A 17121-nucleotide genomic window follows, 5' to 3' on the forward strand; every position below is an offset into this window, starting at 1 on the left:
TCAATGTCCCAGCAGAATTTTCTGTAGATGCAGACAATGTAATTCTAAAATTTATATGGAGAGGCAAAGGAACTCGAATAGCTAAAACAATTCTGAAAAACATAATAAAATGGGAGGACTCACACTGCCAGATTTTAAGACTTATATAAAGTTACAGTAATCCAGACAGGGTGGTGTTCACAAAGGAATAAACATGCAGATCAGTGGAACAGAATGGAGGCTCTAGAAACAGATCCACACAAATATGGCTGATTGAATTTTTACAAAGGTTCAAAGCAATTCAGTGGAGAAAGAACAGTCTTTTCAACAAATGGTCAGAGCAACTGGACATCTGTAAGCAAATAAGTAAACTTTGACTAAAATGTCATACATTGTACAAAAGCCAGCTTAATGGATCTAAATGTAAAATATAAAACTTTAAAACTTTTAGAAGAAAACCCATGACCTTGATCTGGGCAACGAGTTCTTAAACATGGCACTAAAAACATGAAAGAAAAAACTGGCAAACTGGAATTCATCAAAATTAAAAACTTTTGCTCTAAGACAGACACTATTCAGAGAATGAAAGGATAAGCTGCAAACTGGGAGAAAATATTTGCAAATCACATATCCAATTTGTATGCATAATAAAGAACTCTCAAAACTCAATGGTAAAAAAAAAAACCAAAAAAAAAAAACCCCCTAATTTAAAAAATGGGCAAAAGGCATACAAAGAGACACTTTATCAAAGAGGACACAGGATGACAAATAAGCATATGAAAGGATGTTCAACACCATTAGTCATTAGGAAAATGCAAATGGAAACCATGATGATGTACAACTACAAACCCATTAGAATAGCACAAGTTAAAATGACTGGCAATACCAAGCGCTGACAAGGTCGCAAAACAATTGGAACACCCACACAATGAAATGCTCCTAACAATAAAAAGGAACAAACTATTGACATTTATAAGAAGTTCGATGAATCTTAAAGACATTATGCTGAGTAAAAAAATGTTAGTTTCAAAATATGATCTATTGTATGACACAGGAATATCATTTTCATGACATTCTCAAAAAGATAAAACTATAGGGATGGATAACAGGTAAGTGGTTGCTGGAACTGGGTTACAGGAAAGAGTTATTTGGGTTGATGAAATGATGCTGTGTATCCTGATTATGGGGATGGCTGCACAAATATACACACATGTTAAAATTCACAAAACTCTACATCAACAGAAAAATGTCAATTTTCCTGATAATAATTTTTAAAATAAAACTTATAAGGATTTCTTTTTAAAAAGCAAATACTGTGGGTTTTCCCACTAACACTTGCAAAGTAAAGTACTACTCATGTGGGCATTTTGGTTGTCAGGATATTTTTATTACTTGTAATTAGAATGTTTTCTATTTTCTTCATGCAAGAACTCTTTCAAGGACAGTTACTCATTATGAGTTATATGTTTCCTCCTCTTCTCTCATGGTGTCTCAAAGTAATTTTGCAGAGAAATCTAGAAAAATAACATTGCCCCGAGGAAAGAAGATGGAGGTGCTATAGATCCACCCTCATTGTGGAAGATAAAGGATGATATGAATTATTAAAACAAATAAGATAACTCAAGCTCTGTGCATGTCCAGTGATAGACATGACCCCAGGATCACCCTCTAGGCCAGTTCACAAATGTCTCTATTAAACCCAGCTTAGAAAAGAAAAAAAGATATGGAAGATGAAGACTGTTTCTTCTCACATCATTTTTCAAGATGACATCCATAACTGTACAACTTCTTTTTTCCATTTTGTGACCTGCAGACTAAAACTGGCCACCTCCCAAGAGTCTCAGCATATATGTAACCAAATACCTCTGTGTGTAATCTGAACATGGCTTTTGAAAAACCAAAGTGCCCACATTATGCTAGCTGAATCACAGAAATTCAACTTCATGGGGCTCGTCTCTGTATGTTCGGTGCTTTTCCACAACACCACAGAAAGAGTGTCAAAATGAACAAGCCTCCTTGTAAACACTGAGGAATAAACTTGGCATCTCCTCAGTTAAGATGCATCAGAGAAAGGCAAGCTTTCTCTGATATGCTGGGAGCCAGGATCAAAAGCACTCCCTCCTACAGATGAAGCCTTTCAGGAAAGGGCCATGCTTGGTTGATGCTTGCATAGTCAGTGCCTCTTCCTTTCTCAAAAGATTTCTGTAGAGAACAAGGGTATATTAATCTGTTTCCATGCTGCTGATAAAGACATACCTGAGACTGGGAAGAAAAAAAGGTTTAATGAACTTACAGTTCCACACTGGCTGGGAGGCCTCACAATCATGGCAGAAAGCAAGGAGGAGAAAGTCACATCTTACATGGATGGCAGCGGGCAAAGAGAGAGAGAGAGCTTGTGCAGGGGAACTCCTCTTTTTGACACCATCAGATCTTGTGAGACTTATTCACTATTGCGAGAACAGCATGGGAAAGACCCACTCCCATGAATCAATTACCTCCCACTGGGTCCCTCCCATGATACATGGTAATTGTGGGAGTTACAATTCAAGATGAGTTTTGGGTGGGGACACAGCCAAACCATATCAGAGGGGAAACTCAAATCAGAACAAAGAACCTAATTTCTCTCCAGAAAGGCATACCAGCATCTACCCACCCATCTCTGCAAGACTTAAAGAGCTGTGTTAGCTAAGAAAGAAACCAGTCCTCGAGGGCGCCACCCCATCTGCTCCCAACCACACACCCTCCAGCCGTTTGCCTTTAACAAGAGATCCCAACTGTATAGGGCCTGTTGGAACTTTATAGCATCTTGGCGGTCACAAAGGTTAGAGAATACTACTGATGTTTAGGGAGCAAAGGCTAGGGATGCTGGCAGTCCTGCAATGTGCTGACATTCACATGTCCCGTCAGGCATGCACATAGGTGAAAACCCTGTCCATAACTATCCAAGCCTAGAATCTGACTCCTTTGTGCATTCAAGCACAATAATTTTTTGCATGGTTTTAATATATTCTGAATTTTCCAGGATTGCAACTGTGTATATAAGTCAAAGTAAGACTATACAGTTTGCCCTCCATATCTGTGGGTTCCACATTTGTCAAAAATATTCAGGAAAAAAAAAGAATGGTTGTATCAGTACTGGACATTTATAGATTCTTGTCATTCCCTAAAAAATGTAGTACAACAACTATTTACACAGCATCTACATGGTATCAGGTATTGTAAGTAATCTAGAGATAATTTAAAGTATATAGGAGGCACTGTGTAGGTTACATGCAAATGCAACACCATTTTATTTATTTATTTATTTTTAAAAATTATTTATTTATTTTGAGACAGAGTTTTGTTCTTGTTGCCCAGGCTGGAGTGCAATGGTGCAATCTTGGCTCCCTGCAACCTCTGCCTCCAAGGTTCAAGTGATTCTCCTGCCTCAGCCCCCTGAGTAGCTGGGATTACAGGCGGCCACCACCGTGCCTGGCTAATGTTTATATTTTTAGTAGAGATGGGGTTTCACTATGTTGGCCAGGCTGGTCTTGAACTCCTGACCTCAAGTGATCCACCCACCTTGGCCTCCCAAAGTGCTGGGATTACAGGTGTAAGCCACCACACTCGGCCAATTTTATTTGAGGCACTTGAGCATCCTCAGATTTTGGTATGTGTGGGTAGTCCTGGAACCAATCCCCCATGGATACCGAGGGAAATATGTACTTTTCTTTGTTTGGAAACTCATAATTCCAGGAAACCATGTCACTGACAGCAATGCTACTGATGACATTTGAGTTACCCATTTAATACAGCTGTATCAGTCTGCACTTGTAGCCTCCATTCTTGGTGGCTCTACATGCAAGCACAGCACTGGCCAACTTCATGACATTTTCTAGCACAGTTATGCACACATTTCACACATGAAATGCATATTTTATCAGAAATATCTTTCATCTTATTTCTTTTAAAAACAGTTGTGGAATTATGTTGTTTTTTGAAATTATACTTATAAGTAAATTATATAACCTAGGAATTTAATTTCAGGCCAGTGAAGGAGTGTGGCTCCGATAGGATTGACAACTACTACCTTAGATGATGAATCAAGCTCAGAAGGGATCCCTCTGGATTTCCCTGCGGTAAGAGTTTATTAGATGGATGATTAGGATGGGTGCATGTCATGCAAGCTTGAATGATATAAATTGGAAATCAATAAATCTCTCTTTATATTCAATTTTACCTTGTACAGTCCATCTTTCATATAACAGTAATAGCAATGACATTTAAAAGGCTTACCATGTGGCAGGCTCAGGACTAAACAGTTACATCAACAACATTTCCTCCTCACAGCCACAAGACATAGCAGCTGTTCTCTTTATTTTAAAAGAGAGGAAACTGAGGCTCAGGGCGGTTAAGTAACTTTCACAACACCACACAGCTACGAAAGGTACACAGGATGAAAAGCCAGACTCTAAGCTTACACACCTTGAACAGCAATGCTCTACAGACCCTTGCTGGAGTAGGCTGCACAAATACTTGATGAGGCAGGACACCCAGGAGACTGGCAACCCAGGTCTATTTGAGGTTGGCTCTTTGCATAAGAAAGTGCCTTCTCCCCTCCTTCTGAGCCAAGTGCCCCCTGTCTCGCTACATCTTCCATCCCTATTCTGACCTTGCCTCAGGTGCCATCAGTTCTGGCCTTTAGGTATAAATTTGAAATAATAAAAATTAATCCTAATAAATGATTGTTTCCTAGGTGAGACAAACACTGACATGTTCTATATTCTATTTCATTTTTTAAATGATGGTCTAGATCTATGAGATGGGTGTGGCAACCTATTCATGATTTGCAACTTGCAGTTTGAAAAACTCTGGCTAAAGGTATGCTAGAAAAATGAGGTTTTTCTAATCAGCTGAAATCAAGAGAGCTTAAAAAAACATGCAGCCCACCACCCATATTCTGAGAAAAACCATATCGCAACTGCAGATTTTTTCCAGTAATTAAAACACTCCATAGAAATTAGAAACAAAATCAAGTATGCTCTAGGGGGAACAAGGGATCTACGTACTCACTAGAGGTGGAGCCTTGGTATTTTCTGAAACTCTACCTGTCTGCTTTGACTGAGTGCCAAGACTTTGCTCGCAAAATCAGTGTGAGTCCGTTTCTTTGAATCTACTGGCCTCTTATTGTGTTGCCCTTCCCATTTGCTCTCCACACACCAACACCCTGTAGGTTTTGTTACTGGGCTATTGGAACTTTTCTTAGGCAAATTGTTGGCCCTGACCCCTCTACAAATCATTAAAGGGTCAAGAAAACACATGCTTCAAGAAGGATCCAAACCCCTCTTTGAAGAGTGGAGGGGTGGACCTGGGTGTCAGCAGCCACAGGACTGTAATGATTTTGTGCGCAGTTCTTGCCCTGGCCAGAGCATACTGTGGCACACACGCCTGTCATCTGCCAGAGTGACTCCCCCTTGGGAAGGTTTTCCTACGGTAGCCGCCATTACAGAGCATATTACTATTCTGATAACCTAGCAAAGGTACCTAGTATTCCACTGAACTTTCTCCGAAAACAACCTGGGTGGTCTAGAATGTTATTAGCAATATTATTCACTCCACGTTGGAAGGGGATGGTCATGATTTTTGCGAGGTCTTTTAGAAGTCTCTGCCCCCAACAACTCCCTTCGGTTACACAAAACGACAGTGAAAAGAATGAGAGACAAGTTCCTAGCTTAATAGTGACCCTGTTACTTGTCCTAACAGGGGCTATGGAACCCTCACATCACTCAACAGGACCAGTACTGACAAATATTATCAGCTTGGCACTCCAGCAGGCACAGGAGGCCTGCATTCAGTGGCTGTGTTTGAAATCACAGTCACTACAAAGGGAGACCTCGTTTAGTTTGAGAACATACAACACACTAGGAGAAACTGAAAACCCTGAAATTAGGACCAAAATGACCTTCCCCTGATTAAAGGTGGATCAAAGTCAAAGTTTTCCTTTGAAGGGTGTGTTCTAGGAGCAGAGGCATAGAGACGAACTGCCTCACATTCCAAGACTCACTCATTCAGAGCACTGGAGTGTCCCTAAAGCGATAGACGCACTTCCAACTTCTGCTTCTCCTTTTCTTTTGAGGGGCTCAGGAAAACCGATTGAACCTGTCATATCACATGGTAATTAACTTTGTCTGGTATCAAATTTTTTAGACACAGAATACCATTACCAAGACAACAGCCCTGACTTCCCACAGTCTAGAAGTGTCAAAGCATTGTCTAAAGTCCTTTTTAAATTTCTGTGGCAAAATGCACATAAGATTTACTATGTTAACCATCTTTAAGTGTGTTCAGTGGGATTAAATACATTCATAATTCTTGTAATCATCACCACCATCCATTCCCAGAGCTCTTTTCATCTTGTGAAACAGAACCTCTGTACCCATTAACAATAACTCCCCCACTTCTCCCCTTTCCCCAGCCTCTGGCAACCACCATTCCACTTTCTGTCTCTATGACTTTGTCAATTCTAAGTACCTCATATAAGTGGAATCACACAGTATATGTCTTCTTGTAATTGGCTTATTTCACTTTGCGTAATGTCCTCAAGTTTCATTCATGTTGTAGCATGTGTCCAAATTTCCTTCGTTTTGTTTTCTGTTTTTTTTCTTTTGAGATGCAGTTTCATTCTCGTTGCCCAGGCTGGAGTGCAGTGGCACGATCTTGGCTCACTGTAACCTCGCCTCCCTGGTACAAGTGATTCTCCTGCCTCAGCCTCCCAAGTAGCTGGCGTTACAGGTGCCCACCACCAAGCCCGGCTAATTTTTGTATTTTTAGTAGAGACGGGGTTTCACCATGTTGGCCAGGCTGGTCTTGAACTCCTGACCTCAGGTGATCCACCCGCCTCGGGCTCCCAAAGTGTTGGGATTACAGACGTGAGCCACCGTGCCTGGCCAAATTTCCTTCCTTTTAAAGGCTGAATAATATTCCATGGTGTGCATATATCACATATTGTTTATCCAATTGTCTCTCAATGGTCGCTGGATTGCTTCTATATTTTAGTGATTGTGAATAATGCTGCTACGAATATCAACACAGATATTGAAAACAGGACAATATCTGTGTCCCTGCTTTCAATTCTTTTAGATATATATCCAGAATTGGAATTGCTGGATCATGTGGTTAAGCCTATGTTTAACTTTTTGTAGAACCACCATACTGTTTTCCACAGTGACTGTACCATTCAACAGTTCCATCAACACTTGTTATGTTTGGTTTTTTTAATAGTAACCCTCCTAATAGCTGTGAGTGGTATCTCATTATAGTTTTGATTTGCGTTTCCCTAATGATTAGTTATGATGAGTATCTTTTCATGTGCTTATTGGCCATTCATATATCTTCTTCAGAGAAAGGTCTATTCAAGTCCTTTGCCCAATTTTGAACCCAGGTCATTTGGAGTTTTGTTGCTGCTGAGTTTCAGAAGTTCTCAATACATTCAGTTTATGAATCCCTTATCAGATATATGATTTGCAAATATTTTCTCTCATTTTGTGGGTTACCTTTAACTCTGTTGATGGTGTCTTTTGATGCCCCAAAGTTTTAAATTTTCATGAAGTCAAATTTGCCCATTTTTTCATTTATTGTCTGTGCCTTTAGTGTCATATCCAATAAATTATTTGCCCTATGTTTTCTTCTATAGTTTTAGGTCTTTGCTTGAATTCAAGTTAATTTTTGTGTATGGTGTTAGGTAAGGGTCCAACTTCATTCTTTTGCATGTGGATATTCAGTTTTCCCAGCACCATTTGTCGAAAAGACTCCCCATTGAATGGTCTTGGCACCCTTATCAAAAATTATTTGACCATACATATGTGAGGGTTTATTTCTCTATTCTATACCATGGTCTTTATGTTTGTCTTTATGCCGGTACCACACTGTCTTGATTACTGAAGATTTGTAGTAAGTTTGGAAATCAGGAAGTTTGAGTACTCCAGCTTTGTTCTTTTTCAAATTTATAAGGGGTGCCCTAAAGTCTTTTAAGTCCTGTGAAGTTTGAATCCAAGTTGCTTAAAACATGACCTTAAGATCAGTTTAGTCATGGTTCCCTGATTTATAGAAGAAAAATAGAGCCAATTTTTGTGGCTGTTCCACGTATACAGAACACCTCTTCTTGAATTTCAGAGCCAGACACAAAAGTTGCTTTTTATACTCTCCCAACTAACCAGTGTAAAATAGAATATGTTCTATTTTTCACTAATTATTTCTTGCTACTATCAATGGATCTAATTCCTTAAGAAATGATTTCATTTTGTAAAAACCTGTGGCTTTTAAAATTAGCTTTTAAGAGAAAAATTAAGTTTTCATGTTAGACAGACTCCGGAGAGTATCTGGTCTGACATTCATTTTCCAGATGAGATGAAAGCTACAGGGCTCAGTCCCACGCAGTAGAGTGATACAGCTTAGTGGCAGCAGAGCCCAGATTATACCATGTGACTTTTGATAAAAATGCATGGATTTTTTTCATACTCTCCATATAACCCAAAATAAATTAAAAATGTGCCAGACTGTGTGGTGATCAACAAATTGTGATGGATGCAGAAAATGATTTGATTATATCAACATAATTTGCATTGGGGATTAAAACTGTTGTTTAACATATTCTCCAAATTGCCATATTTTACATCCTTTAAAAACAGCTTTACGTTCACAGCTTGAAAGTCCCACAACTCTAACCAGGCAAAGATCTGCAAAAACATTTTGAAAATAAAAATTCTCTGGGATTTTAAGTAAAGCAACATTCATGAAATAATCATAGCAAGACAGAGGATTAAGCCCACAAAATTTGTATTAAAATTGAAATGGTTTGTTTCAAATCTTAATATTCAAGATACGCAAAGAGCTCAAATAACTCATATGCACCATTAAGAAGGAAGAAACCGAATGTGATAGAAAAGCAGGCAAAGGACATGAACAGGCAATTTACAAAAAAGTCAACACAACTGACGACTATACTATACTATACTATACTATACGCTCAATCTTAGTAATCAGTAAAATGCAAATTCAAATAATAAGATAAAATCTCATGTGCATTAACCTAGTAAATATTGAATAGTCTGATAATATTGTAACAAAAGTTGGTGAGCATGTGGGGAAAAAGAAACACTCATACATTTGGTTAGAAAAATAGGTTGGCAGCATCTAGTAAATTTAACCTAACCACCAACCCCACAGAAATACAAGAAAAAAAAAAAAACCCCTTACAGACTATTATAAACAACTCTATGCACATGAACTAGAAAACCTAGAAGAAATGGACACATTCCTGGAAACATATAACCTCCCAAAATTGAATCAGGAAGAAACTGAAATCATAAATAGACCAACAGCAAATTCTGAAATTGAAATAGTAATAGTAATAAAACACCTGCCAACCAGAAAAATCCCTGGAACAGATGGATTCACAGCCAAATTCTACCAGATGTATGAAGAAGAGCTGGTACCAATCCTACTGAAACTATTCCAAAAAATCAAGGAGGAGGGACTTCTCCCAAACTCATTCTATGATGTCAGCATCATTCTGATACGAAAACCTGACAGAAACACCAGAGAATCAGAGAGCCAAATCATGAATGAACTGTCATTCACAATTGCTACAAAGAGAATAAAATATCTAGGAATATAGCTAACAAGGGATGTGAAGGCCCTCTTCAAGGAGAACTACAAACCACTCCTCAAGGAAATAAGAGAGAACACAAACAAATGGAAAAACATTCCATGTTCATGACAGGAAGAATCAATACCATGAAAATGGCCATACTGCCCAAAGTAATTTACAGATTCAATGCTATTCCCATTAAACTACCATTGACATTCTTCACAGAATTAGAAAAATCTACTTTAAATTTCATGTGGAACCAAAAAAGAGCCTATATAGCCAAGACAATCCTAAGCAAAAAGAACAAAGCTGGAGGAATCATGCTACCTGAGTTCAAGTTATACTACGAGGCTACAAAAACCAAAACAGCACGGTACTGGTACCAAAACAGGCATATAGACCAACAGAACAGAACAGAGACCTCAGAAATAATACCACACATCTACAACCATCTGATCTTTGACAAACCAGACAAAAACAAGCAGTGGGGAAAGGATTCCCTATTTAATAAATGGTGCTAGGAAAACTGGCCAGCCATATGCAAACTACTGAAACTGGACCCCTTCTTTACACCTTATACAAAAATTAACTAAAGATGGATTGAAGCCTTAAATGTAAAACCCAAAACGATTAAAAAAAAAAAAAAACCCTGGAAGAAAACCTGGGCAATACCATTCAGGACATAGGCATGGGCAAAGACTTCATGACTAAGACACCAAAAGCAATTGCAACAAAAGCCAAAATTGACAAATGGGATCTAATTAAACTAAAGAGCTTCTGCACAGCAAAAGAAACTATAACGAGAGTTAACAGGCAACCTACAGAATGGGAGAAAATTTTTGCAATCTACCCATCTGGCAAAGGGCTAATATCCAGAACCTACAATGAACTTAAACAAATTTACAAGAAAAAAACAAAAAGTGGGTAAAGGATATGAACAGACACTTCTCAAAAGAAGACATTTATTCATCCAACAAACATATGAGAAAAAGTTCAACATCACTGATCATTAGAGAACTGCAAATCAAAATCACAATGAGATACCATCTCACACCAGTCAGAATGGGGATTATTAAAAAGTCAAGAAGCAATAAATCCTGGTGAGGCTGTGGAGAAACAGGAATGCTTTTATATTGTTATTGGGAATGCAAGTTCAACCATTGTGGGAAACAGTGTGGCAATTCCTCAAGGAACTAGAACCAGAAATACCATTTGACCCACCAATCTCATTACTGGGTATATACCCAAAGAGATATAAATCATTCTACTATAAAGACACATGCACATGTATGTTTATTGTAGCACTCTTCACAATAGCAAAGACTTGGAACACCCAAATGCCCATCAATGATAGATTAGATAAAGAAAATGTAGTACACACACACCATGGAATACTATGCAGTTATAAAAAGGAATGAGACCATGTCCTTTGTAGGGAATGGATGAAGCTGGAAGCCATCATCCTCAGCAAACTAACACAGGAACAGAAAACCAAACACTGCATGTTCTCACTCATAAGTGAGAGTTGAACAATGAGAACACATGGACATAGGGAGGTGAAAAACACACACCAGGGCCTGTCGGGGGGCAGGGAGTGAGGGGAGGGAGCATTAGGACAAATACCTAATGTATGTGGGGCTTAAAACTGAGATAATGGGTTGATAGGTGCAGCAAACCACCATGACACACATATACCTATGTAGCAAACCTACATGTTCTGCATTTGTATCCTGCAACTTGAAGTAAAACAAACAAAAACACCACTGGAAAAAAATCAGAGATGACAAAAACAAATGGAAAAATGTTCCATATTCATGGATAGGAAAAGTCAATATTGTTAAAATGGCCATACTACCCAAAGCAACTTACAGATTCAATACCATTCTTATCAAACTACCAACGTAATTTTTCACAGAATTAGAAAAAAGTATTATAAAATTCATACAGAACCAAAAAAGAGCCCCCAAATAGACAAAGTAATCCTAAGCAAAATGAACAAAGCCAGAGGCGTCACACTTCCTGAGTTCAAACTACACTATAAGGCTACAGAACCCAAACAGAATGGTACTGGTACAAAAACAGACACAGAAACAATGGAATAGATTAAAGAACCAGAAATAAAGGGGCACACTCACAACCATCTGATCTTTAACAAAGTTGACAAAAACAAGCGATGGGGAACAGACTCCCTATTCAGTAAATAGTGCTGGGATAGCTGGCAATCTACAGAATGGGAGAAAATATTTGCAAACTGTGTATTAGTCCGTTTTCACACTGCTATAACGATACTACCCAAGACGGGGTAATTTGTAAAGGAAAGAAGTTTAATTGACTCATAGTTCCACATGGCTGGGGAGGCCTCAGGAAACTTACAATCGTGGCATAAGGAGAAGCAAGGACCTTCTTCACATGGCAGCAGGAGAGAGAAGAGTGAGCAATAAAGGAGGAAGAGCCCCTTATAAAACCATCAGATCTCATGAGAACTCACTATCACGAGAACAGCATAGGGCAAACTGCTCCCATGGTCCAATCACTTCCCAACTGGTCCCTCCCTCAACATGTGGGGATTACGGGCATTACAATTTGAGATGAGATTTGAGTGAGGACACAGAGCCAAGATGAATCTGAAAAGGGTCTAATATCCAAAATCTATAAGGATTCTACAAATCAACAAGCAAAAAACAACCAACCACATTAAAAAACGGGCAAAAGACAAGAACAGATATTTCTCAAAAGAAAACGTACATGCAGCCAACAAGCATATGAAAAAATATTCAAAATCACTAATAATTAGAGAAATGCAAATCAAAACTGCCAAGAGATACCATTTCACACCAGTCAGAACGGCTATGAATAAAAAGAAAATAGTGGAGGAGCCAAGATGGCCGAATAGGAACAGCTCCGGTCTACAGCTCCCAGCGTGAGCGACACAGAAGACGGGTGATTTCTGCATTTCCATCTGAGGTACCGGGTTCATCTCACTAGGGAGTGCCAGACAGTGGGCGCAGGTCAGTGGGTGCCCGCACCGTGCACGAGCCGAAGCAGGGCGAGGCATTGCCTCACTCGGGAAGCGCAAGGGGTCATGGAGTTCCCTTTCCGAGTCAAAGAAAGGGGTGATGGACAGCACCTGGAAAATCGGGTCACTCCCACCCGAATACTGCGCTTTTCAGACCGGCTTAAAAAACGGCGAACAAGATTATATCCCACACCTGGCTCGGAGGGTCCTACGCCCACGGAGTCTCGCTGGTTGCTAGCACAGCAGTCTCAGATCAAACTGCAAGGCGGCAGCGAGGCTGGGGGAGGGGCGCCGCCATTGCCCAGGCTTGATTAGGTAAACAAAGCAGCCGGGAAGCTCCAACTGGGTGGAGCCCACCACAGCTCAAGGAGGCCTGCCTGCCTCTGTAGGCTCCACCTCTGGGGGCAGGGCACAGACAAACAAAAAGACAGCAGTAACCTCTGCAGACTTGAATGTCCCTGTCTGACAGCTTTGAAGAGCACAGTGGTTCTCCCAGCACGCAGCTGGAGATCTGAGAATGGGCAGACTGCCTCCTCAAGTAGGTCCCTGACCCCTGACCCCCGGGCAGCCTAACTGGGAGGCACCCCCCAGCAGGGGCACACTGACACCTCACACGGCAGGGTATTCCAACAGACCTGCAGCTGAGGGTCCTCTCTGTTAGAAGGAAAACTAACAAACAGAAAGGACATCCACACCAAAAACCCATCTGTACATCACCATCATCAAAGACCAAAAGTAGATAAAACCACAAAGATGGGGAAAAAACAGAGCAAAAAAACTGGAAACTCTAAAAAGCAGAGCGCCTCTCCTCCTCCAAAGGAACACAGTTCCTCACCAGCAATGGAACAAAGCTGGATGGAGAATGACTTTGACGAGCTGAGAGAAGAAGGCTTCAGATGATCAAATTACTCTGAGATACGGGAGGACATTCAAACCAAAGGCAAAGAAGTTGAAAACTTTGAAAAAAATTTAGAAGAATGTGTAACTAGAATAACCAATACAGAGAAGTGCTTAAAGGAGCTGATGGAACTGAAAACCAAGGCTCGAGAACTACGTGAAGAATGCAGAAGCCTCAGAAGCCGATGCCATCAACTGGAAGAAAGGGTATCAGCGATGGAAGATGAAATGAATGAAACGAGGTCAGAAGGGAAGTTTAGAGAAAAAAGAATAAAAAGAAATGAGCAAAGCCTCCAAGAAATATGGGACTATGTGAAAAGACCAAATCTACGTCTGACTGGTGTACCTGAAAGTGATGGGGAAAATGGAACCAAGTTGGAAAACACTCTGCAGGATATTATCCACGAGAACTTCCCCAATCTAGCAAGGCAGGCCAACGTTCAGATTCAGGAAATGCAGAGAATGCCACAAAGATAGTCCTCGAGAAGAGCAACTCCAAGACACATAACTGTCAGATTCACCAAAGTTGAAATGAAGGAAAAAATGTTAAGGGCAGCCAGAGAGAAAGGTCGGGTTACCCTCAAAGGGAAGCCCATCAGACTAACAGCAGATATCTCGGCAGAAACCCTACAAGCGAGAAGAGAGTGGGGGCCAATATTCGACATTCTTAAGGGAAAGAATTTTCAACCCAGAATTTCATATCCAGCCAAACTAAGCTTCATAAGTGAAGGAGAAATAAAATACTTTACAGACAAGCAAATGCTGAGAGATTTTGTCACCACCAGGCCTGCCTTACAAGAGCTCCTGAAGGAAGCACTAAACATGGAAAGGAACAACCAGTACCAGCCACTGCAAAATCATGCCAAAATGTAAAGACCATCGAGACTAGGAAGAAACTGCATCAACTAACGAGCAAAATAACCAGCTAACATCATAATGACAGGATCAAATTCACACATAACAATATTAACTTTAAATGTAAATGGACTAAATGCTCCAATTAAAAGACACAGACTGGCAAATTGGATAAAGAGTCAAGACCCATCAGTGTGCTGTATTCAGGAAACCCATCTCACGTGCAGAGACACACATAGGCTCAAAATAAAAGGATGGAGGAAGATCTACCAAGCCAATGGAAAACAAAAAAAGGCAGGGGTTGCAATCCTAGTCTCTGATAAAACAGACTTTAAACCAACAAAGATCAAAAGAGACAAAGAAGGCCATTACATAATGGTAAAGGGATCAATTCAACAAGAAGAGCTAAGTATCCTAAATATATATGCACCCAATACAGAAGCACCCAGATTCATAAAGCAAGTCCTGAGTGACCTACAAAGAGACTTAGACTCCCACACATTAATAATGGGAGACTTTAACACCCCACTGTCAACATTAGACAGATCAATGAGACAGAAAGTCAACAAGGATACCCAGGACTTGAACTCAGCTCTGCCCCAAGCAGACCTAATAGACATCTACAGAACTCTCCATCCCAAATCAACAGAATATATATTTTTTTCAGCACCACACCACACCTATTTCAAAATTGACCACATACTGGGAAGTAAAGCTCTCCTCAGCAAATGTAAAAGAACAGAAATTATAACAAACTATCTCTCAGACCACAGTGCAATCAAACTAGAACTCAGGATTAAGAATCTCACTCAAAACCGCTCAACTACATGGAAACTGAACAACCTGCTCCTGAATGACTACTGGGTACATAACGAAATGAAGGCAGAAATAAAGATGTTCTTTGAAACCAACGAGAACAAAGACACAACATACCAGAATCTCTGGGACGCATTCAAAGCATGTGGAGAGGGAAATTTATAGCACTAAATGCCCACAAGAGAAAGCAGGAAAGATCCAAAATTGACACCCTAACATCACAATTAAAAGAACTAGAAAAGCAAGAGCAAACACATTCAAAAACTAGCAGAAGGCAAGAAATAACTAAAATCAGAGCAGAACTGAAGGAAATAGAGACACAAAAACCCTTCAAAAAATTAACGAATCCAGGAGCTGGTTTTTTGAAAGGATCAACAAAATTGATAGACCGCTAGCAAGACTAATAAAGAAAAAAAGAAGAATCAAATAGACGCAATAAAAAATGATAAAGGGGATATCACCACCGATCCCACAGAAATACAAACTACCATCAGAGAATACTACAAACACCTCTACACAAATAAACTAGAAAATCTAGAAGAAATGGATAAATTCCTGGACACATAACACTCTCCCAAGACTAAACCAGGAAGAAGTTGAATCTCTGAATAGACCAATAACAGGATCTGAAATTGTGGCAATAATCAATAGCTTACCAACCAAAAAGAGTCCAGGACCAGATGGATTCACAGCTGAATTCTACCAGAGGTACAAGGAGGAACTGGTACCATTCCTTCTGAAACTATTCCAATCAATAGAAAAAGAGGGAATCCTCCCTAACTCATTTTATGAGGCCAGCATCATTCTAATACCAAAGCCAGGCAGAGACACAATAAAAAAAGGGAATTTTAGACCAATATCCTTGATGAACATTGATGCAAAAATCCTCAATAAAATACTGGCAAACCGAATCCAGCAGCACATCAAAAAGCTTATCCACCATGATCAAGTGGGCTTCATCCCTGGGATGCAAGGCTGGTTCAATATACGCAAATCAATAAATGTAATCCAGCATATAAACAGAACCAGAGACAAAAACCACATGATTGTCTCAATAGATGCAGAAAAAGCCTTTGACAAAATTCAACAACGCTTCATGCTAAAAACTCTCAATAAATTAGGTATTGATGGGACGTATTTCAAAATAATAAGAGCTATCTATGACAAACCCACAGCCAATATCATACTGAATGGGCAAAAACTGGAAGCATTCCCTTTGAAAACTGGCACAAGACAGGGATGCCCTCTCTCACCACTCCTATTCAACATAGTGTTGGAAGTTCTGGCCAGGGCAATTAGGCAGGAGAAGGAAATAAAGGGTATTCAATTAGGAAAAGAGGAAGTCAAATTGTCCCTGTTTGCAGACGACATGATTGTATATCTAGAAAACCCCATCGTCTCAGCCCAAAATCTCCTTAAGCTGATAAGCAACTTCAGCAAAGTCTCAGGATACAAAATCAATGTACAAAAATCACAAGCATTCTTATACACCAATAACAGACAAACAGAGAGCCAAATCATGAGTGAACTCCCATTCACAATTGCTTCAAAGACAATCAAATACCTAGGAATCCAACTTACAAGGGATGTGAAGGACCTCTTCAAAGAGAATTACAAATGACTGCTCAAGGAAATAAAAGAGGATACAAACAAATGGAAGAACATTCCATGCTCATGGGTAGGAAGAAACAATATCGTGAAAATGGCCATACTGCCCAAGGTAATTTATAGATTCAATGCCATCCCCATCAAGCTACCAATGACTTTCTTCACAGAATTGGAAAAAACTACTTTAAAGTTCATATGGAACCAAAAAAGAGCCCGCATCGCCAAGTCAATCCTAAGCCAAAAGAACAAAGCTGGAGGCATCACGCTACCTGACTTCAAACTATACTACAAGGCTACAGTAACCAAAACAGCATGGTACTGG

At 39.8% G+C, this 17121-nt stretch overlaps 1 protein-coding gene and 1 long non-coding RNA gene across 24 annotated transcripts in view; one reads left to right on the forward strand and one right to left on the reverse strand.

Moving 5' to 3' along the window:
• Positions 1–17121, forward strand: part of LOC104002466 (uncharacterized) — a 60666-nt gene that overhangs the window by 27257 nt on the left and 16288 nt on the right. The window contains exon 3 of the long non-coding RNA XR_001709650.3: positions 4006–4097. This is a non-coding gene — a long non-coding RNA (uncharacterized LOC104002466). The remainder of the gene's footprint in view (positions 1–4005; positions 4098–17121) is intronic.
• The window catches only part of CERS3 (ceramide synthase 3), a 145768-nt gene that overhangs the window by 4186 nt on the left and 124461 nt on the right, over positions 1–17121 (reverse strand). The gene's annotated exons all lie outside the window — the stretch shown is intronic.

The sequence above is a fragment of the Pan troglodytes genome, chromosome 16, assembly GCF_028858775.2.
Source record: "Pan troglodytes isolate AG18354 chromosome 16, NHGRI_mPanTro3-v2.0_pri, whole genome shotgun sequence".
Classification (NCBI taxonomy): Eukaryota; Metazoa; Chordata; class Mammalia; order Primates; family Hominidae; genus Pan; species Pan troglodytes.